Source organism: Rissa tridactyla, chromosome 2, assembly GCF_028500815.1.
Source record: "Rissa tridactyla isolate bRisTri1 chromosome 2, bRisTri1.patW.cur.20221130, whole genome shotgun sequence".
In the NCBI taxonomy this organism is placed as follows: domain Eukaryota; kingdom Metazoa; phylum Chordata; class Aves; order Charadriiformes; family Laridae; genus Rissa; species Rissa tridactyla.
Genome location: NC_071467.1, coordinates 34,483,228 through 34,507,129, shown reverse-complemented (window position 1 = coordinate 34,507,129; position 23,902 = coordinate 34,483,228). Strand labels below are relative to the sequence as shown.

At 39.0% G+C, this 23,902-nt stretch overlaps 1 protein-coding gene across 4 annotated transcripts in view; it reads left to right on the top strand.

Annotated features, from left to right (window-relative positions):
- Positions 1-264: 264 nt before the first annotated feature.
- HNF4G (hepatocyte nuclear factor 4 gamma) overlaps positions 265-23,902 on the top strand; it is a 64,405-nt gene continuing 40,767 nt past the window's right edge. For 2 of the 4 annotated variants that reach the window (XM_054192332.1, XM_054192335.1), the window contains exon 1: positions 328-393. The gene's annotated coding sequence lies outside the window, so the exon portion shown is untranslated. Of the gene's footprint in view, positions 394-15,337; positions 15,955-23,902 lie in introns of those variants that run through there. The other 2 variants (XM_054192334.1, XM_054192336.1) reach the window with 2 other exon arrangements.

Sequence of the window (23,902 nt, the reverse complement as noted above, 5' to 3'; positions counted from 1 at the left end):
CGCGGGCTGCGCGCAAGGGCCAGCGGCTGTCGGCGGTGGCAGCAGCAGCTTTCGGTTTTCATTGAGGCTGCTGGTTACTGTTTAACATCCCCACCCACGTTTCAGTTTGTTTAGTAAATCGATCTGATGCTTGGGCTGAGGCTGCTGCCCTGTCGCCATTGAGCAAAGTTAATTCCCCCCCCCCCCTTCCACACACACTCTCCTCCTCCTCCTCCTTCCCGCGACAGCATATGGTAGAGACGGTGCCAGCCACACCAAACAAGTCAGGCAGCCCAGCGCCGGGACGCCCGCGGGGAGCCGGGGGGTGCGGGGGAGGCAGGAGGCCCCGGGGGATGCCGCTGTGCTGAGCTGCGACCGCGCCGCCGGAGGCCGAGGGACGGGGCGGCCCCGCCGGTAAGTTCCCGGGGGCCGGCGGCGCCGGCGGCCACCGAGTGACACAGCCCCGCGCAACCCGCCGCGCCGGAGGAGGCGAACGTGCAACGTGGGGAAAGTTGACCCGGCTCGACAGCAGCCGGTCTGGGGGGGGGGTATTTCCTTTTATAATTTTTTTTTATTTTTTTTTTTTAAATTTTATTTTATTTTTTTTATACGCCTGGTCACGTGTCCCCGTTGTCGGCGCCCCGGGCGCTGCGGGGAAAGGCGCAGCCTCGGTGTCCCGGGGCGGGGTGTGCGACTGTCCCGGCGGCGGGACGAGGCCGCGGGAGCCCGGCTCAGCGCGGACCCGTTTCGCGCCCCCGCGGGACGCCCCTGCCCCGGCGGCCGGTCGCGCTGCTTGCCGGGGGCTGTGCTGGCATTCGTGACTCCTTAGTAGTCGGAGTCACGGCTTTGCACCGGGTTGAGGACGATTTTCTATTATTTTTTTTTTTTCGGTTTTGCCTCCCTTACTTATTTCTCCGCCCCCGCCCTCATGGTCACCTGTGCAGCAGATGGATTTGTTATTGTAGGGCTGCTCCTAGTAAAAGCACTTGGCCAGTGCTGGACGCCTTGGTAGAGAATCCTGAAATAACGTCTCTTAGGGGAAAAACAGTTATAAAAGAGAAAAATTCAAACATGAAACGGGCAAAGCAAGCCAAGGATGAGTTTTGTAGGCGGACCCGGCAGTGTTTGCAGTGCTTTTACAGTGTTGCAGGTGCAGTGTTTACAGGGTACCTTTGATGAAAGTCAACTTTCAGATGTCACACCTGTGAGTCAAACATCTGTTCCTGTACACTGAAATGGGAGGTATAGTCAAGCATTTTGTGAAGCAGACAGTACTTCAGAGACACTTTTCACATTTGCAACAGTGAATACTACTCCATAGTAAATTATGGTTATGTTAAATTGGACGTGCCTTTGTGTAGGCCTTTTCTGGTATGATTCTGCACATACTTTGATTTAATGTGGTTTCTCATCTATATTTCAAAGACAGTAGAGTAGTTTAAAGTGACATCTCCTTTGTTATTGGTGCTGAGTTTGTTAAAACTGAGTTAGTGAATAAGACTTATTATGCTACACACAGCTTTCAAAGTCCCCGAGTCTCTTATGAGCTGAGAAAACTACAAAGTGCTATGTAATTCCCCATATTCCTTAAGAACAGAAGTTCTTACAACTTATATAGGAGGCATATGAAACATTTATATACATGCCGGTGATTTTCAAATATGAACACTATTTTGGTCATTTCATTCTTTTCCCCTTTCCTTTCATAGTCATAGGCTAAGGGAAAAAGGGGCAAAATGCTTAAAATGCTCTGTTGTAACTCAGTTCACACTTCTCATTATCCTTTAGGCTCTGAAGCGTTGAGAGGAAATAAGAATTTTAAAAGTGCTATTTCCATTGCCCAGTACTCAGCTCGCTGTCCCTCTCTCCCTTATTGAAGTGCACGAGGCTGCCTAAGGCTCACTCCATACATATATTTAAAAAAAAATAAATAAATCAGGTGTAGGACAAGATGAGGATGCTGTTATCTTGTTCATGATGTTACTTTTGATTTTAGCAGCTCACGCATTTGGACTCATTTTCCAGAGCACAAAGTTTGTGTTTCCTTACCACAAAGCATAACTTTCTCTGCACCTCATCTCACATAAATAGAGGAATATCTCTATTCCAAAATTTTGTGCTTAGTAGCAGTAGTCTAAAATCAGAGCTACGCAGAGGTTCAGTTTGCATTAAGTACCCTTAGGCAGTGCATTGGGAGTAGCTTCAGGTGGCATTGAGATACCACTGCCCTCTCTCCTGCCTCCCACCGTGGAAGAATGCAGGAGGTACAGTGAGGAAAATGGGGTTCCTGTAGCCTGGCCATAATGGCCAGTTCCTTGGATGACCAAGTGATGTTTACTGCTAATTTGCACACATCATTAAATCATCTCCAGGCCAGCTCCCTAACAAAGGCATTGTAGTATAAACACATCTTTGCTGCCCCCATTCCTTAAAATATGGCCTAGTGTGTTGCTTGGCCAAATTTGAGTCTCCGAATCAAATCCTATTTGATCCCAATGAGTTTACCAAACAATTATAGTAGTGCAAGAACAGAACTTGGTCCTTGTGCTTGACATGTTTTCAGTTTAAAACTTTCCGGCAGAATTTATATCAGGTGCATAGGGGCTCAGCATTACAAGAAAGGGGTCCCTGTTGTCTCTTCAAGCTCTTTAGGACTGGGGTGGAAAAATGGCGTCCAGCACGTATCATCAGTGTTACTTGCAAACCTGCATCATGTGCATCAGTTTCTACTGTCTACAGGAAACAAACCATTACTTTGAACAATAAGAATTCTTTTTAGCAGGTCATCCATCAGTAGAAAGAGACTTCCTTAAAAAGATTCAAAACTAGTAATGTGGTAATCCACGTGATGGAAAAATCTTCAGCTTCTTGCTTGTTTTTGTTTATTTGGGAACTGAGTCTATTATAACAAAACAATAATAACTCACAACGGGTTTAAGACTGCATCGTTAGTATAATGTGGTTCTGAGCTAAGCAGATTGTGCTTTTACATCTGTCAATTATCAGGGGCAATGTACTCCATTTACTAATTGATAAACGGACTCTTTCAATGAGGGGATCTCCGCCACAGTGATTTCAAAGTTCCGTCTCTTGCCAGTGAGCTTTGAAATATTCTCTGACTTATTTATTTTCATTTTTTATTTAATGAAGTGGTTTGGCTGTTCAGAAGTCTTCCATTTCTGTGTTTAAAAATGAATATTAAGCCTGAAAATTAGTTTGATTTGTCTATGTTCTGTGATGATGATATGTAATATTAGATAATTGCATTATTCTGGTAATGTAGAGTGATAACGTAGACTGCTTTAGAAGAAAGGTGAAGAAAGGTAAAGAAAGGTTTTATTTCTGTGGTAAATTACCATGTACAACAGGTAATATGTTCTGGGATAGAATTTAATTTCTCAATGAAAGCATTGCTGCAACATAAAATAACATAAGGTTGCAGGAAGGTACGGCTCTTCGGTTTTAATGTATCTTAATGAATGATGCATTATATAACATATCATGATGAGAAAATACAGAAAAGGCATTTCTAACAGATTAAGATGTTTGAATGTCTTGCAACAGCTTTGATTGAATCAAGTATTTTTCATTTCAAATTTTCAATTTTAAAACAGCACACCCTAAAAATCAGGTCAGAATGCTGTATGTAATGTCAGAGCTGAGATCTATCAAACTGAAAGGCTCCAACAACATTTTCAAACCTTTCTCAATTGTCAATTTAAGTTAATTGAAAATGAAAGGTCTCGCTTTCAGGATTGGGCCATTTAAATAGAAGCCTGCTGCTTTCATTTTGTAGAAGGGCAATCTCCCTCCACATACGTGTTTTTAAAAGGTTCATTCATAATTCTCCCTTCACACTTCTATTGGAAATGACAGAATTCATTATTTTGAGTTCTTGAACTATTTTTCTGCAACTTGGGTGATGAATTGTATGAGATCTAGTTCATAACGTGGCACGGCAAGCCGCAAGATTTAAAATTCTCCAGGCTCGATCTGTCTCTTCTGGCACTCGGCTGGCACGGGTGCAGGAAGCCTCCATGTGCATCTTCTGCCTCTTATGGAGTAGGAGGTTGGGATTTTTTTATTTAATACTGACTAGGAAGAAGACTCGCACCCTTGCTCGGTAATTCACTAGAGGTATCCAGGCAACAAGGACATACATTACAGTCAGCAGTATACGAGGTGCTGTGTGAATTTTCCTTGCCTCCTGTTATCTGGGAATCCAACTGCAATAGACGTATACAAATAACGCTGTTTCCACTATGTATTTCTAGCATGCTAAACTTTGCCCCTAGCCTTCTGCTTTTTCATTTGTATTTAGTTCTCTGATGGAAGAGGATTTCTTGATGTGCATGTATGACAGTACCTGCCCAAACACAGGGGTTCAGCTCAGGTGGGAGAGGAGGATTGAGCCTCCGTGGAATGACAAATACGGCACAGCTTGCAATTGATAGTGCGTCTATGGCAATATCGCACCGAGAATCCCCTTTTTGAGAATCATTTTTGTATGGGGTTGCTAGGCTACACCAGCCTGGTTTGTACTTGTCTGAGAGAGTAGCGATGTCCATCAATAACCCGCTACTTGCTAACCAAAATAGGCCTCGCTGGCAGAAAGTTATGCAGATTGAATTTTCCTTTTTCTTCGTTAAAGAAGACATTTTTTCATTAACTGCTGACATGTAAAGTATCAGCACTGGGCACTGCGTGGGACCAGTTCATACTCTCAGAGCTGGTCCAGATACTTGAAGACTGCTCACTGCAACGACCATGTTTCCTCGTGTATCTCAGGCACTTTTCGTGCCTCCTGCAGCCGCACCGTTTCTTTTTTTCTTTTTCTTTTTCTTTTTCTTTTTCTTTTTCTTTTTCTTTTTCTTTTTCTTTTTCTTTTTCTTTTTCTTTTTTTCTTTTTATTTTTCTTTTTCTTTTTTTCTTTTTCTTTTTCTTGTTTCTTTTTTCTTTTTCTTTTTTTTCTGAATTGATGACTATGATGAGAAAGATGATTCTTATTGATACTATGTGTTCAAGAATCACACTCCAAAGTGTCTTGCAGACAGTGTCTTTTCCTATGCCCTTCAGGATAATAATATCTATTCCTTTTTCCAAGGAAATGTCAGACTGACATTACATTAGCAGATGAAAATCCCTTAGTAGAGGTCTAGACACTACTCAGAGAAGTGAGATGGTGACCACGCTGTGACTGCACATTAACACACACTCACTGTCCTCTCTCTGCACCTGATAGGGATAGTCAGGTGCTGGCTTGTACCTGCTGTTGTAGTTCCAAGTGTAAAATTATGATTTTGTAAATGGGTAGGATTTTGTTCACCAAATTGCTGAATACGTCACCTGTTTATTCCTTCCCTGCTCCCAACTGCTAAACAAGTTGAAAACAGCCTTTTCTGCTGGACCGTTTGGTAGCCACACCGTGACCCTGTTAGGCGGGAGAGAGATCCCGTACGTTGTTGGCTGCGTGTGTTTCTGGGCAGTTACCCCTCGATCCGTGTTTCTTTTTTTGTCCTCACAAAATATGGAATTAGGCTTTTTACGTATGGAAGGTGAAAATAACGCATAGCTTTTACTGCTAGTTCTGGTTTTGGTGGTAGACGCTATCTACATAATAGGTATGTATTATCCTTATTTAATATCCTTCTTGCCTTTTGGGAGAACAGTGATATTCCAGGCTTTAATGTCCAAATCCAAAACATTTCAAAAAGATTTACATTTTTAAAGAGGCTTTAATGTCTTCCGAGCCTCTTGTCTCAGTTCATGTTTTACAGTGTCTTACCCTATATTATTGCTTTTAACTTTCTTTTTTTTTTCTTTTTGTCTGACTTTCTGAGCTTCAGTGACTTTTTATATTAATATTAACCACGTAATTTCAACAAGTGGTGTAGGGAGACTTAGAGACAATGCTTTTTAATTTTCTTCAGTTTTGAAGTGCCAAAACTTGCTCTGACGTACGTTTAAGGCAAAACTTTAGATTTGATCATAGCAATATGAATAACTTTGACCATGATAGTAAGACAGGAAAAAAAATGCAAAGGTAGGCACTCAGTTTTAATATGAGATTTATCTTGCTATGTTTAATTTCAGAGTCTTCTAGATAAATTACAGGGATGCAAACTAGTCCCTTTAAGAGTTCGGTGTCGACATCCATGCTTGCATGGAAAACCAGATCATTATATCAAAGACAAAACACTATCTGCAAAAATAAAAAAATAAAAGGAAGCCTCCACTGGAATTTCCCCAAAGAGCAAAAAGCAGCCTCAGGATTAGGGGGAAGAAGTTTTAGTCGTAAGAAAGTAAAATGCATTAAGCTAATTGCAGTTGTATTAGGCTGACTTTGTGAGTGGTTTTTGCTTGTTTGTTTGTTGGTTACGGCTTTTTTTTTTTGGTTTAAAGTGAGTCAAGATGAAAAGAGCTTATCTCAAATAAAATGTACTTTACAGGGTCTGTATCTCCTTAACTACTGTTATTTAGCATTGAGAGTAAAGCATAAATGGGATGAACCAGAGCCCCAGCTCCCAGGAATTTACAATCCGTACTACATTTAAAAATCTAGGTGCATTCTGTACTTCAGAAGTCTGGTTTGAGCTTTTGGGTTAACTTGGGGCCCATCTCCTCAGCCAGATTTTTCATGCTTCATTCAGATGGCCTTGCTTGCAGGTAAGAGCGGAGAAGAAACGGCGCAAGTTCCCTGGCGCGGGCTGATGCATTTCACTTCCATTTTCAGGCTCAGCCGAAACAACTGAGGCAGTTTAAGGCATTAGCACCTCTTGCTTGTTGACTTCATCTCCCACTTCTCCTGAAGGTCATTGTCCTCATAACAAAGGCGCCAGTTTTAATACATATCCTTGTCTGCAGCTGAGATAGTGGCTTAAATTGCCGAATACGGGGACGCTTGCATTGATCTACCGGGTGTTGAACTTCCACGGCTGAGGTCCGGGCGCGTGCCCGCCTCTGCTCGCCCCGTTGAAAGGAACGGTCAGTTCTGAGGAAAGCCAAGGCTGAAGTTTTAGGGTGTTGCAGCCAGACCTCAACAAATTGTTCTGTCAACAAAATCAGTCGTTTCTTTTCTTGTCAAAACGAGTAAGCTGACTGGTGGATATATATTGGTCGGGGTATTTGCCTGCTCAGAAATCAACTGAGGGCAACTCATTTCTCATTTTTAACATCACGTTGATTAATGGTAAGTAGAAGAACAAGTGACTCCACTATAGTAATCTTTACAATAGCAAGTCTATAAAGACCTTTTTAATAATGGAGCAAAACTGGGAAACTTTCAACTAATAGGCTTACATTTCAAGGGCAGGGAAATGTTAAGCAGTTTGCAGGTTCTCGCTGAGAAAGGGATTCAAATTTTAAGAGAAGTTTTACCATGAATTTTGTTAGTACAGGACTTAATAGTAGAGTTTTTATCTTATTTTAATCCAATAGGTCAAGTAATTTTTTCTCCCAAGATGTTTTTGAAGCTGAAAGAGTGTAGAAAATGAAAAACATTCCCAAAGATCATTCCCAAGTTTCTATGGTACCAGAGAGCGTAAATGAGCGTTCTGAAATTAAGATGCATGTATGAATTGCAAAAACCTTGGCAGGCAGAAAACGAGCACAGCTTCAAATGGCCTGAAGAACATATCTATGAGATTGCAGCAAACTTTTTAACCCTTTATGGTCTCCTTTTGCCTTGAATTTGCAAGGCAGAGCTCTTGCTGTCCGTAAGAGGATCAAAATCATCATTGTAGAGCAGTTCAAGCCAACTTGGTAAACCTCAGCTGTATAAGGACGGTCATGAAGGAAAAACTCTCCGGGTAGAGAAGTATTTCCTTAGTTGAGCAAAGTAACGCAGTTAAATAGTTGTAGGGAAGCTGCTGTTTAGAACTAAACACGTTATCAAACCCAGAAAGACAATGTGCTCTAGGAAGTCAGTGTGAAAACAGCTTCCCTGTCTGCCTTGTCTGGTAATTTTAGGTGGTCAAAGTAATAGATTTCTATTTTTCAGTTTAAAACCTCTGTTCTACCTCAGACCAGTAGGACTGCAAGCAGAAACATTCGGGAGCCCTGGCATCAACCCACTAACGGGTCAGAATTCTTGAAAACAGATTGTGTGGTGCACTTCTCCGCAAAGGATACGTCTGCCCACCACAAATGCAACTTGTGATCCTTGAAAATTAAAGATGCTCCATTGCTCTTAGCTAGATAAAGAATTCAACGTGTTCTGTAATCCTTGATAAGTCAAGATATATTTTTTCAGATATCAAGAAAAATCTGTGGCTTGCTAGTGGCTGCTGTTTGCAGGGATACCTTTCTTTCAGCTGAGATGCTTTCCATATACACTTTGGATTTTGTGTGCCAAAGAACACAAACATCCTCATCTTTGCCGCTTTCTCTGTGTCCTGATCCTAATAGCACTGAATTCAAAATCCAAACCCATTTTGGGTCAGACCCGATGTTGGCTATTTCAGATGACCGTGGTCCTAGAATTGGTGTAATTACATTAGAACTGTAAGAGGAGCTTGTGTACGTACAGGGATGTCTTCTTGCTGGGAACACTGGGAGCTAATTATACCGTATCTCAAGCTTTAGATAGAGCATTTGGATACATATATATTTTCTGTATCTGTGAATTATACAAGTCTGCAAGTTGCTTGTCTTCTTGCCCTGATAGAAAACATTTAATGCTGTTATTAGTATGTGACATAGTTAGATTCCTGTTGAAAATCAATAACCTTCCCATAAAGCAAGCCTTACATCCTTTCCTAAATTCATTTAGAATCATTTTGTATGCCTCATTAGCCTTGTAATTTAAGAAAGAATAAAAGAAAAAGAAAACAAACCAGCCACCTAATATTAAACAGTGTATGTAATTTAATTTTTCCAGCCAAAGGGGATGTTTATGACACTAAATATATCTGCTAGTCTATAAATACCTGTGTTTATAGTTGAACAGAGCAGAGGTTCTCAAACTGCGGACGGTCAGACACTTAGTGACGATACACAGTGTGCTCTAGGTACTATGATGCCACTGCTACCTTTCTTCTTTCTTTCATCTGCTACATTGCTTTCATGGAAATGAAATGTACCAGATTAAGTACATTCCTAAAGATTTCGTGCGGTCGCCCATTAGAAAGTGGATGGTCAATGTGAATAAATATAGAAATTGTTTTAAAGACAGGCCCTATACTTCAGCACAGTTGACACTTAAAGCAAAAGGTATTAAGTCCCTGAAAGCAAAGACACCATACGACATAGAAGAATATTGTTGATTTTTATAGAAAACTTCCAGTGAGCATTTTGGAAATTCTTTGAGCAGATTATAGTGAGCGAAAGGGTCACTTACTTATATGCATAGTTGGTAACCTTTCATGGTACTGAATCTTTGAGATTCCTTGCAGTAACCCTGTGGGAATTATGCCAAATGAAATAAATGGGACAGGGTAGATGATGACCTACAGAAAAAACTGAAGATAGGCATTATTTGAGTTTGAAAAATATTGAATGTCATCTGTAATGAATGTGTGAAGAAACAAGATTTGCTATGCTTATAAGTACAGTGACACCTACTTTTTTGTGTAGTAAAATGTGCAGTAATACCAAAGCAGATGCAGCTATACTAGACATAGTTGTAAGAAAAAACAAAGCCTTTAACAGCTGCTTTATTAAATAATTCTTACTTTTAATAAAGTATATATACTTTATATATTATTTTTATTATTTTTATTTTTATTTTTATTTTAAAATGCAATCAGTGTTTAGGAATATAAAATTAAGTAAATTCTTTGCTTATTTAAATTTATTTTTTAAGAATAATCTCCGCCAAAATAAATCCAAAAGCAATAAATATTTCAGTGTTGTTTTTTTTAATAGATCCTTAAAATAATATTTAAAATTAAAATATAAATTTTAAAATAAAATTGGACTAAATGATTGACTAATCTAGGTCTTGACCAACAAATTTTTCAGTTTCTAGGAACTTCACTTAGAACACCTTGGAATGATGTAAGAACCTTACTCTAGACTGTTACTAAATAAAAACTTAAGGTTTAGTAAGTTATGTTAAGAAATGGAGTTGGTTGTAATGAAGGAAAGAATCCCACACATTTTAAATTCCCTGAGCAGTTTCTTGATGCCTGTGTTTGTCCAAACAGCTCATTTCAGACTTTCTGTGTGTGTCTCTAAAGGAGAACAGCTATGCACATTTTTTATTTAAGCAAAATTGTAAAATGTTTAACCTGTAGGAAGGTAAAACTTGACTTTTCCTGTTATATATATTTTCTCCCATTTTTAGTATATCTGTCTAATTCCATCCAAATTTCCTTGCCCTAGCTGAATCAAGATAAGCGTGTGCAAGTTATTTACAGACATTAGAATTAATACATAAGAATAGCGTGCAGAGGTATCTTTTGCTGTACAAAGGCTGATCATATATGCTTTGGGTTTTTTTTTTTTTGTGTATGTGTTTAGGAGTTTGTTTGGCTTTTTTTTCTTTTCCCCCCGGTTTGTTTTGTTTGTCTTTCGAGTGGCCCACCAACTTTTGCGAAAGACAGAAGGAGAACAGCTGGCTGTGTATTAAATGTAGCTGGTGGGCAGTCACAGCATGAAAAAATGTGGCATACCACGTTCTTCTTGCATCGCTGTAGATTTCTTGCAAGCAAATTCTTTGGAGAGGGAGAGGGTTAACGTTAGAGGAAATTTATTCTTTTTCGTAACTTACTCGTGGGAGAGGAGCAGGAGCATCATTCTGTGTGTTAGAGGATGGATTACAGTCTGTACATCTGTAGGACTGGAGAGCTTGGCTTTAGGGCAAAAAGAGATGTAGCTGAATTGAAAACAGATGAAAGTCAAGATGAGGAATTTGGTGAAGATGTGTGTAGGGCGTATTTCCAAAGGCTATGCTCTCCCACCTCATGTTTGGAAGGGATGAAATGAAGTGGCTGATCTCCAGCACCTGGAGTCGCTATGGCCAGGAAGATCACAGTTCAGACATCAGCCATAGCAACTACTGAAGAGGGTTGGAGTTCTAGGTAGAGTTATCTCCAGAAAGGGACAAAGTCTGCAAAACTTTCCGTTGCTAGGTCTGGGATTCTGAGTAAGCTGTTGCCCTCAGAGTTTTTGGGGAAAAAAAAGCACACTTCGGCTGTGTGCCAAGGCAATATTTATATACAGAGAATATTTCAGGAATCAGCAGTCAGTTTGCAAGCAGATGAGATGCAGGAGGAGAAGAACCAGATTGATGCTGAAATTATGAAATATGGAAGCAGTTGAGAAAGAGCAGAGAGAGGAGGTAAATAATGAAAGAAATGCTTTGTTTGGGCACATCTCGAGCTTTGGTGTCGTAAGCCAAGAGGAAGCCTAGAACTTAGTTGAACAGCAGGGGCAAAGGAGGAGGTATGTTAAGAGATGTTAAAGTGTCTACAAATAAGCATCACTGAAGCTGATGTGGTGGTGAAGATCACAGGTGACCGATGACCTCAGGTTCAGTGCTTAGGAAGCAGTAGGGTGATGACCTGGGAGAGAACAGAACGGAGGGCTCAGAACAGAGCCTTGCAGGAGTCCACAAAGGAAGGATTCTCTGCTTAGAAGAAAACAAAATGTTGAGACATGAAAAATGAGCGTTTCCCAGAAAAAGCAGTAGCAATAGATTTATGTTACAATACAGCAGTGGGAAAGTTGAAGGAATTAGAGAAACGTGTGTGTATTACAAGGTGTGTATCCGTATGCATGTTAGAGGCTTAATTTTAGTGTGTTACAGCTTGTCGAGTTCATTAATGTCTCATTCTATACCATATGCACACTTATGGAATCACATCAGGGTAAACCTGATAAGAAAGAAGTACTACCCTGAAAAGTCATGGAAAAATGCTAGCATTTTTTCACTGCAACCTAACTTTTTAAAAGCTCAGATGAAGAAGTGAAAAATAGGTTTATTAATAACATTTCCTATTTGCAGCTGGATAAAGAATTCTAAGTACAGCTTTTCAACAAAATGAAACTTTTAATAGTCATGGAGACTCCAGGAACATCAGTATCAATATGCTATTATTAGTATTGTCACAGCTGTCACGTGGCATGTAGGAATATTCGCTCCAGTCCTGCACCCACTGTTGCTGATTTCTCTTCTGACCGAATTTCAATTAATTGAGTTGCACCAATTTAAAAATCACTGTGATAGAAGGAAAGATGAATTCCACCATTTTCATTAAAACACACTTCCATTGTGTGAAACTAATTTTTTAATTCAGTGCTAACTCCCTTTGCATATAGTTCAATTGAAGTAATTGTATGGGCTTGCCTAGCTTGTACCTCAACAATGGCACAGTATGGATACAGACAATTGCTTGTTCTTGATTGCAAAAAGTACTTACAGCCATTATACGACAAAGTATTTTCTAACTGTAGAGAACTTTAATTGATTCTTTGCTGAGTCCTTTTAACTCGCAGGTTCACGTATAGTGTCTCAATTCCAGCATTTGTCAATGTTTGCTAAAGAAGTGCTTTATTTTTGGCGTTTTTCAGATTTTCAGGTGAAGGAAAAGCTTCCTAATCCAGTCCTATGAGTTACAGCTATTACGGCTTTCTTGGGGAGGCTTTAGCAGGTGAGGCTCTGCACGACGCTATTAAAGGCATATGAAGAGGAGAAAAAACGCGTGCAGAGAGTTGAAGACAGAAATTGCAAAGCTTTTAACAGGCAGTATAAGAAAGTGCAATAAATGTCCTAAATTTTGAAACAAAAATTAATTCGTCCCTATCTAAAAGTTCTTTCAACTGTGGGATCCCCTGCAGCTCAGTGCTTTGTGCAGAGGAATAGACAACATAAACGTAAAGGTTTTTCTTGCCTTCCTGGTTACTAGGGCTGTTAAATGAGAGAAAGCTGAGACGAGCACAAAGGATTTCTAGGTGTTACCATTGCAGTAAATAATTACTGTTTGTAGTAATCATAGTTTAGCAGCAGTAATTCCAGCAGATGTGTGAGAGTCTGCGTCCGCCTTTATTTAAACAATAAAATTTCAGCTGTTTGTATTTCATTTTGAAATCGCTTTCAAGATCAAGAACTGTATTTCGGCTAAATCAGTGATTAACATTGACACTCCAATGTCCCTGGAAGGAGGTCTTGTTTTTATTAATGCTTTCTCCTTCGGCAACGAGAGAGGTGATAGCACCTTCCCGTAGTTCAGGTTTACTTGATGAAGCAAAATAACTTGCAGACCTTGTGAGCATGGGACCCATAGGATTGGTTGTGGTCCACTTTCTCATTTGTGATTTTCTCTTTTTCATTTTGTTTGAGATTGAATTTGAGAGAGAGCTTTGTTCCAGACAGTAGTTTATGGCAGTGGGCTGAAGAGATGAGATTTCATTGAATCATAGAACTAATACACAAAGAGAAAATATGTGAAAATTGAAATGACAAGGTAGAGTAGCTTGGTTGTTGAGGTAGATAAAATAACTAGGTTCTCAGGGAAATGAGGTGGGGATTTCTTTCCTGAACTAGATTTAGTTTGAACAAGAACAGTTGAGATGGAAAACCTAGACACTATAAAAACTGGATAAAAACAAACAAAAAAATATTCGTCCCGCTTTTTCTTGTAACTTTGTGTTGAAGGATCTGTAATGGTGTGATCCGGCAGCCCAATGAAAGCAAACCAGAGTCCATTTTTTTGTCAGTGTAACACAGCTAAAGGAATAATAAATAGATTTGATTAGAGTGGATTTCTTTTTACTTTATTTACTATGCAACATCGCTGTCAGAGCACCTTGAGATATTGGTGCACAGGAATGCCGGTAGTACTCAAAGAAACCTGTGTGTTCTGCCAGTTGGTTTGTGTATTATTTTTTTTAAATCTAGAATAATAGTATATTTATTTTCTTCCTTTTTCCTTTGGAGTCACTGGGGCAAGTTGTGGCTGATCTAAGACATGCGAAGTACCCCTTTGTGAACAGAAGAATAAAGTCGGCTTGATGCAATCGTGCCGCAGCACTGTCGGAGATGCACAGTTTTGAGCTAAAAAAGCCAGGGGTGCTGCCAGGGCTCTCCAATTTACAAATAACTGTCCCCTCCTCTCTCATGTGGCTGGAAGAGAGAGAATTATTTTGCTTTTGATTAATAAGGAGTTAATTTCGGTAAAGCTTGCTTTAGCTCTTTTACAAAGGCTCGGGGAGAAAGCGTCTGGCAGTGGCCTTGGTGGCACACAAGGGAGTGCGCTGCGCCCTAGGGAATGTGGAGCTTCGTAGCAGGCGGAACAAGCCTGGGCTGAACCCCCAAGCAGGGCGGTATTTCCAGCTTTTTTATGTTCTTGCTTTTAGTGCCTGAAAAAAATGTCCATTGCAGTCAAATCTCATTGACTTTGAACTTAAGAGGACTGTAACAAATTTGTCAGGTTTTGTCAATTTGCTAAGGTTTTCTGCAGAAATGTGCTTTTTTTTATTTGTTTGTTTGCTTTTCAATTTCCGTGTTACTTCCACTAGATTCCCACGCAGTACCCACAACTACCCTGGATAATTTTTTTTCACTCCACCAAAATTATCAATCTGGCACAAAGTAATCACAGTCTCATCCTAGCACTTTCAGCTCCCAATTACTTCCCCAGTGAGGAAGGTTTAACGTAATGTGACTGTAGTGAGCTCCTACTTCTCTCGCATAAGCAAAGGGGGATGTCTTACACTATAGTTTCACTCTCCGTTTTGCTGCTGGTTAAAGTCTGATGTTGACAGCTGCCTTAATTTAGAAGTATCTATGGAGCTGTACAAAAATCTATGATGGGGAAAGTTTAAAAGCCAGTAATTTAATTTGCTGACTTCTAATTTACCCTACATCTGAGGTTCAGAGCAGACCCTAAACTGATCTGAACCATTACTGTGTTTTTCCTATATTACAGTGATGCTTGGTGGCCTCATGAGGCTGAATGCCTTTTGCTGCCATAATAAAAAGGTAGCCTTTGCTCTAGGATCTTTAGTGCTTGCTAAAGTATTATCAGGAAAGTTAATATTTCTACTGCAGACCTGACTTTACAGCCCCTTCCCTTCTTTATTTGCCAAAATAAATCAAATCGGCTTCGTTTTCCACATGTGGAGTTTTCTGGCCAAACTGGGTTAGATTTTGAGAAACAGAGTTAACTCGATCCACTTGTTGGCCAGGCTGACAATTTGCAACGGGCGGAGAACTTTTAACTTTTTGAAAGTATTCTAATTTGTTGTTGTAGTTGTTTACAACATACCACACTAATTTTCTTGGTGTAAAATTAATTAGCTTGTCCTTCTTTGAAAGTGCCAGTGCCTGTGTTTTAGGAAAGCTGATAGCTGGATGTTTGGAGCTGTTAAGTAAATGGAGGAGGCTAATGTGTAAATTTGAAGAAACATGCAATGTTGGTTGTAGCCATCACGGTCTCTATAATAAATTGACCAAACATTGCAAAATAATGTAAAAGTTAGATTTTTTCAATTACTGATGACATTTTACCAATCCTGTCCCCCCCCACTTTTGCTGCCACCTGCTGAGGTGGGTTTTTGTTTGATGTTTATACCTGGCCCAAAGGAACTTGGCTGGAAGTGACTCCTTTGAGTCCTCTGGGGACAGCTGGTTATTTGTTAAACAACCGAGTGGGACTGCCAAGTTCCTTCCTTAAAAACCGTGAGGTTAATTAGTCACCACAGTTAGAGCAAGAGGGTGATGAGGCATATTTAATGTGAGTGAGAAGAACGATTGTCATAAGAGATAGTTAAGTTGACCAGGGTGATATTTTCATTAAATTCACTTTCTCATTCTTATGCAGTACAAACATCATAGACGCAAACAGCTCTGGTAACATCCCTAAGTCTTCCTGCCCTTACAAGAGCGTGGCTGCAGTTCAGGTTGTGCTGGGGAGGCTACAGGTAACGGCCACGGTGCTTTCAGAGGCAGAGCAGATGTGATCCCTGTGAGGTACCGACGAAGGAGCACGATATTCCTGCTAAAGCTACTCTTGGTTTGACCCCAGATAGCAAGTAATAAATTGGACCAGAATGGTATTTTCAGGCCTCAACCACCACCACAACTTCATATCAGCTGTTTTCTTATGAAGTACCTTCTATTGTGTTTGACAATTACACCTTTTGAAAATATAATTTTACTCCTTGGCCAATATTTTATCTTAATTTTATATATTTTAACTTAATTTTTTTTATATATATACACACATATATGTATCATATACATAGACATGTATTTTATGGGTGTGTATATCTATGTATTTCACATATTTCAGTAGGATTTACACATTTCAGCAGGACTGAAAATGCAGCGGTCATTGTCCGATAAAGGAGGAAGACGCAGCCCATTTGATGAATGTTTTCAACTGACTTAAGAAATAAAGTTGTTTTCTACAGTTAGCTTGTCTTTATTCTTATCAAAACTGTGGGGCTTTCCAATGCCAGGACACTTGGTGGGCGGATACTTCTCAGAAGAATAGAGGACTTATCAGTGTTTGCTTAGGATCTATTACATTCTCAGCCATAAAAGTAGCTATGTTGTCTATAGCACTCATAAATCTTCACCTAGTCAAGGCTACTGTCTCTTTCTTCATGCACGTTTGCGTTTAAAAAAATGAGCATAAACCAATTGCGTGAAGTAATTATAATCTCAAAACACCTAACTTCTTCATTGCTGGTTTTGAAAAGTGATGCCATAATTCAGTTTGCAAAATTGCCCAAATTACTTACCAGCCCTGCCAAAAAAAAAAAAAATCTCTCTCTTTACCCTTCTAATGACAGTGCATTTCTTGGGCACATACTCACCAGAGGGCACTGTTACACATACTCTTACAGATAATTTTCTTTTGGTGAAAAAATGTCTGATCTTGGAAGAAATGGGGTGTTGGTGTTAGATTTTCATGCACGCTTTTCTTAAGGGAGACGTTGCTAAACAGGTAGTTTGAACTGGTTTAGTCTCTTTATCCAGATAAAGTACATTTTTCCTATTGAGAAGTGGCCATTGCTACCAACGCTGACATTTCTGTAGAGGGCTCATCTTTATGTGCGTTAATTAACTACATCATATCAAACTCCATGTAATTTATAAAAAGTGAGTCTAAAAAGCCCAGAATCTTTAGATTTCCACTAAAACAGTAGCAGAAGGGTAAAGACATTAATCCTGCTGCTGTTTATTTTTGTTCAAGAGAATGGACAGGTAATATCAAGTAAAACCAGTAATTCAGCTTTAGATAATTATTATGTCTGCTGTTTATTAATTAAAAGCATGTACTTAGGCAATATGATTACACAAGAGATCTCTGTATCTACGCAGTTAGACAGTTTCATATTGCTATTAGGTGAATGAAGATAGTTAAGACAACTAAATAATGGTAAAGTTTATGCTTCGGGCTATATTTTATTGTGGAAATAGGTTAGTTTTGCCAGATGTCTTAAGACAAATCTTATTTCAGTGTCTTTTCTGCCTGATTATGTGTTTCCTGAATTTTTATTAATATTTTTCATAGCAAAAGGTGTTTCAAGTTCGGTAGTGTCGGTCTGGGCTTTTGCATGTGTATTTTTACTTCATGTTTTAGTATTTCCCAAACCACCCCAAACAACAAAAATTAAATAATATGCACTATATTAAAAGTGGACCTTCCACCACAGATGAATGCAGACGTTTTTCCATGATCAGCTACGTTTCTACTGACTGTGCTCCAGCATCTATTATTTGTGAACTTCAGTGGCTTTTTGATCACAGAGTGGATTTTTTGTATTTAGGTGAGTCCGTCAGGTTGCCCAGAGAGGTGATGGAAGCCCCATCCCTGGAAGTTTTTAGGCCAGGCTGGATGGGGCTCTGAGCAACCTGGTCTAGTGGGAGGTGTCCCTGCCCATGGCAGGGGGGTGGAACTAGATGATCTTTAAGGTCCTTTCCAACCCTAACAATTCTATGATTCTATGATTATCACTGCTCTGTTTGGCAGTGGCTGCAGAGAGAGAGCTGCCATCTGGAGCCCGAGGTGGCTGGGCTGCATTTGGGGTGACCCGCAATGAGATGGTTTCCTGTGCTGGTGTGGGGACCATCAGCAGGGGGGCAGGAGATGGGGAACCAGGATTCTTCTTGCTCTACTTTAAATGTTTTCTGTCTCACCTCTTCAACTTTTCCACATTATGTTCTTGCATATAGTACTGCTAGAACAGGCATTATTCCCAAGTAGGAAGGTATTTGAAGGTATTATCATTTCAACTATCTTGTTACAGATCAATTCATATTTACTAATCTGTCTCACTGGTCTGTGCCTGTTATGTCACCCTGTACCCCTGTATCAAAGGACCAGAATGTCATGGAAAATGGCAAATGGCATGCAATTCTTTTTAATTTTTCTTTCTTTTTTTTTTTTTTCTAAAAAGGGTTGCAGATGAAATCTGTGGAAGTACAGTGTGAGCTTGCTGCAAAAAAAAAAAGTTTAAATCTGTAATAACAAGAATTTTTGCAGCAGGAGCGCACACTGCATAAGCTTGCAGGTCTTTCAAGGAGTTGCTAGGTATAGGGAGAAGGATATGTTTTTGACATAGGTGTGCCTCAGTGGATCTTCTGGTGTTGTGTGCTCCCTGTGTCCTGGTCTCTGATTGTCCTGTCTTGAGAGAGAAATCAAATGCCATAGCTCCTCTCCTGCCAACAAGGGTAGTGAGAGGGAAGTGAGGGGCCTGGTGCCCTTCCAGATCTCATCCCAATACAATAAGTAGAAAATCTGGGGGTATGTCAGGCTCAGGAGCTTTGCAGTGCTTTCTAGTTGTGATTTTAGACATTATCACAGTATAGTTAATTTTCCAAAAAGCCTTTGGCAAATTTCCTCAAAAAGGCGCTTAAATAAACAGAGCTATCATGGGTTAAGATGGAAGGATTTTTCCTGGATTAATGATTGTTTAATAGATAGAAAACAAAGGGTGGGTCTAGGATTGGGTTTAAGGTTAGCTTTCATAATGAAAGGAAATTGCTAACGAAGTCACACATACACTTGTCCAGATAAACAGATATTCCTGGGACTTCTGTTGGTCATTATATTCATCAAGGCTTCTTGAAAGAGGTTGATTCATGAGGTTGCAAAGTTTGTCGTTGCTGCAGACCTACTGCCACAGGGTACATCTAGTGTGCATCCACATCTTAAGTACTGGATGTGGACCTGTGAACTCACTGAAAAAGTTGAGAGAGAGCTTGCAAAGATCTCTTTACACATCATTTTAGCGTCAGTCAAGATGGCAGCCATCACAGTGATACTGGACAGGTTTTTGCAACTATTTCACTAGCTCTGGGTAAGGAGCAGGGTGCTAATGAGCACTGACACTCACAAATTCTGCACTGAAAATCCTAATAAAACAGATGAGTTAAAGCAGATGAACAGCACTGAGTTCATGGGACTTCTACGCATGTCACTTCCTTTTCTATTAAGTGTTTTGTAATTTCTGCTGATTTTTCTGCAAGCCCATTTGATTATACTTAGTGCAGCCTTGATGCGGTGTGCTTGAATTGCTGTATCAGTGAGATTTGCTAAAATAAGTCACACATGAATTGTAGGCCATTATCTATCATTAACTCATCTAGAATTTCATGGCGAACTAAGTGCTATGTATAATGTGTTTTCTCAATCACTACTGGCTGTATTGTCTTAGTATAGCAGAATGTGGCTGATAGTAGAGTCACATGCAGTTCAGATACATGGAAACCAATTTGGGGGAAAAAAGGGTTTCGTTAATAATTGCAAATATTTAAAATCATTTCAGTTATTTCAATTAATTCAGAGGCATTTAAATTAAAATTTATCATGTATTTATTTTAGACTTGTTAGCTGCATACAATGCCCATGACATTCATATCCATGCAGAAGAAAAAAAAAAACAGAAAAACAAACTTGAGCTCTTTTTTCAGGGTATGTCTACTCCAAAAAAAGGCATTTTCAGATTATTCGGTTGATGCCTGTACTTTCCGAGACTTTGTTTCATTAAACAGATTGCATTTTCACTTGGAACTGAAGTCTAAGAATTGCCTGCTAGCATTTATTATTGCCTTAATCATTTACAGTTAATTGCCAACTGATTAGCTCAAGACTAAAAAGAAAAGGTCTAGCAAATGCAAAGTCTTACCATCACGTTTCTGTAGGGGATACTTAGGGCTGGGGTCAGATTTTTAAAGGGGCTCATGCATCAAAAGATGCAAGTGGATATCTAGTGAAATACAGTCTACCTATCCTACATGGTGTCTGGAAACTCATCATCCTGTCTGCCAGCAAAAAGGAACAGAGTGATCAAAACCATCATAAATAGTTGTGGTTGCTGGTTCTCACGTTGAGAATGGTGATACAGTGAATACTGTGGCTACCTCTGTGTGTGTGTGTGTGTGTGTGTGTGTGTGTAAGAGGGAATCCTCTTTGGTTTGGAGAAGTCACTGTACAAGATATCTGCTCTTATTCAGCCTTTTCTGAATGCCAGCGATCCTGTCCTTCCCTCTTTTACTCTTTCAGTTGAGATTCAGTTGGGAATCATGATTTTCAGCGTGCTGGTTCCCAACAGGATGAGTCCAACCATTACCAAGAGTCATGGAGTCTCTTACAGTGTGTATTTGCATCTTCAGGTGCCTGAATACTTTTGAAAAGTCTCTGCAGGTCCTTTTATAGGGGTACTTGACCTTCTGCTGGCTTGTGGTTTGTATGTGCTTCTCATTTCAGTTTGTCCACTGATTTTTTGTTGAGAAGATAAGTTGTAAACAGGTCTAAGATCTCTTTGCTCATCACCTTCAGTGTTTAGAACTGGTGGGGACAGAACGTTCTCTATGAAAAGAACATCGGTAGGCTGGTATATCTCACTGTTTCTTCTTGTTTCTGTTCGTTGCATCTCGTCATCTCATCTCATCTCATCTCATCATTTTATTTAATTTTCTGGAGACTAGCTACTGCTTTGCACAATGTTTTCTATACCATGTCTTCCAATAATTAATGGACTGTTTCAATTAAAATCAATGGCAGCCTACAAACACATTAATAGATATTTTTGTGGCATAAAACAGTAGCAGAGTTTCCCTTTTATGGCATAAAACAACTGCAAAATTTCTCTTCTTGGTCTGACTAAAATTTGATTATCTTTTATCAGACTTGCCATCAAGCCATCATCACATGAGTTTCTATTTCTAGATTTACTTCTATTACTAGACTCAAATTTGTCTTTTCTAATTCTACTTTTTACTAAGAGTTTTAGATAGCTTTCCCCATAGGCTTGTTTTAAGGAAGTAACCTGAATGTTACACCTTTTTTTAAGATTGAAAGGGATTGTATCCTTTGTCCCTTAGTACTGTCTAGGAGATAGTGCATGTTGCTATTGTTTCAGTTATAGCGCTCCTTTGTAATAATTTCCACGTTTTCTGTGTGTATGTGGTTACTGAGTGGTATACTTTATGACTACGTTCAGTTAAATATTGGAAGTTTATTGTGTGATCTTATTTGTTTATTAGTTTATTTGTTATTAGCTTAATGCAGACATGTTGGAAAATCAAGAACAGTGGCTTGGTAACGCACCAGTCTGCTAACACTTCTGATAGAAGTAATACCGTTTGCTTTTACGTACCTCTGATGAGCAATGGTTGCACCCATGAACTTGTCAGAGTGAGTGGTAAAAGTCTGTGTTCATTAACATAGGAAAATAAAAGCCTAATGAGATTGAAAAGGATAAGGAACAAGAGGACTGACATGAAAGGGTAACAGAATGAAAAATTCCAGGGACTTGAGTGACTCGTAAGTTGCGACATGATTAATTTCATCCAGAGGTTGTAAAAAAGCTGGCTGATCATTCTGCTCCTCATTGGTCTCAAGTTCCTAAAGAGAATAAAGATTAGTCTTGTTGGCTAGCTGGGCAGGTGGACTTCACTGTGCTGCAACTTTGTTGTATCTCTATTATTTTGCAGAGAAGAGGTAAAGAATTGGTAGAAGTGGAAGTAAATATGCACCTGGGCTCAGTGTTGCATCAACTATTGTTAGAGCTAGTTAGAAAAACGCTTCATTTGCTAATGTTTTAAAGGACTTTTTTTAAACTTTGATTAATAATTTTTCATATTTGGATTAACTAACGTTTTCTTGATTTTGAGAACCAGATTGCTCCCTCCGTTTTTCATTTTTCACTGCCATTATTTTGTGGATGCTTTTTCAAAAAATTTGTATATATTAACCAAATTTTTGACTTAGCCTAGAAGTTATCATTCTTGTCAGGTTTCTCTAATGATGTTACTTTAATAGCCAAAGATTTAGTATGGTGAATGTTTACAGAATTTTGGAAGTTTGCTGCTTAGAAAATCCAGACTTAATTCTATTATATTTATATAAATGTGCATTTTCCAACTTTTTAATTTAGCACATTTCCTTAAAGATAATTTTATTGCTTTTAAACATGACTGTCATAAAATTGTCCCTAAGCCAAACTGCATAACACTTCTATCTCTGTATGTACACAAAAGCACCCTATATATGTGTGATAAAAATAAAATTGCTATATGAATCTGTAGACATTAATTTTTCAGTATATTTTGTTAATTTATTTACAGTATCCAGGTAAATTGACATTGATTTTCATTCTGGAAACTAAAATTGTAACTATTAATGTGAAAATATTTGCTTATCCAAGACTTCAGTGCCAGCTTTAGCTATTAAGATTAGGTAAAGTACATGTTGGCCACATTTTAACTCTGAGTTCTTACAATAGTTTAAACATGTAAGTAAACAAGGCACGGTATAAATAGGCAGTGTAATTTTTTTTTTTTAAAGGTCATCTGTGTAAGTCAGCTGCAAATCACTTTTTTTTCATTGCCAGTCAAGTCTCGTTGCCACTATTTATGTTATGAAAGTTCTCTTTAAATAAATTACAAATATTTTCAGGTTTTTTATTGCTGGATAATTCAGACCCCGTTACTGACATTGTTTCCTGATTTATTTTTAGTTTCTTTATTCAGAAAAGTCTTCTAAATTTAGGGAGGCATAAAGTTGACAAAAAGCTGCATATGTTTTTCCAACTCTCTTCCAGTTGCCTGACACTTTGTCAAGAGTGTGTAAAATCATGTAGCAGAGAGTAAAATACGGATTAAACAAAATTCAATCATCCTGAAAGGGGCACTGCTTTGTTTTGGTTTTCTCCCATTATTTTCTTTTTTTTTTTTTCCTCTATCTGTCCATGTTTTGTTCTCCCCTGCTTTTAAGCAAAATGATGTGATTTATCACAGTGCTTTACTTTGGATCCTAGCTCAATGAAATAATTCAACACATAGCTCTTTTTTATTGTTTTTATTTCAGCAATCCATTTTTTGCACAATAGCGTGCTGTTTGGACACTTGAAAATTCAAATGAAACGGGGAATTTTTTCCTCGGAGTAGTTTTTGACCAACTTTTCTGTTTAGAGCATGCTATTTGAAGAATGTTGCCAAGCTACATGCATTTTCTATATATCGTGTGCACTTGTTTGCGCAAACACAACCTGTTGTATGTTTTGCTTACAATATTAATGCACATATCACATGTTATCTGGGTCACGTAATTTAGTTGTTCTGAGCAATTGCTAGTTTATGGCTGGGCTTCCACATTTGTGCAACTCATCCCAATTTGAAAGAGGACAGGTTCCTAAAGCTTACAGTAGAAGAACAAACCACTGCTGAAATCTGTTGTAAAAACAATCTCTCTGACAAAAAAGGCTAACCAAAAGAGGGAAGATATCTGGAAAAGTGTAGAGAAGATGGAGAGAGCCAAAGAAGAACAAGCAATGCAACAGGTGTGTCATATAGCAGGGGAAATGCAGTTTAACCCCCACTGAATTATTTTTAAAAAAATCCAGATTTTTTTTTTTCAGACTAAAAAGGAAGGGATTCAAAGACCAGTCCCATTCACATTGCCACAGGAAATGCATAACTGCACAAACAGACATTTTATAAACATGTGTTATGAAGGTTTTAAAG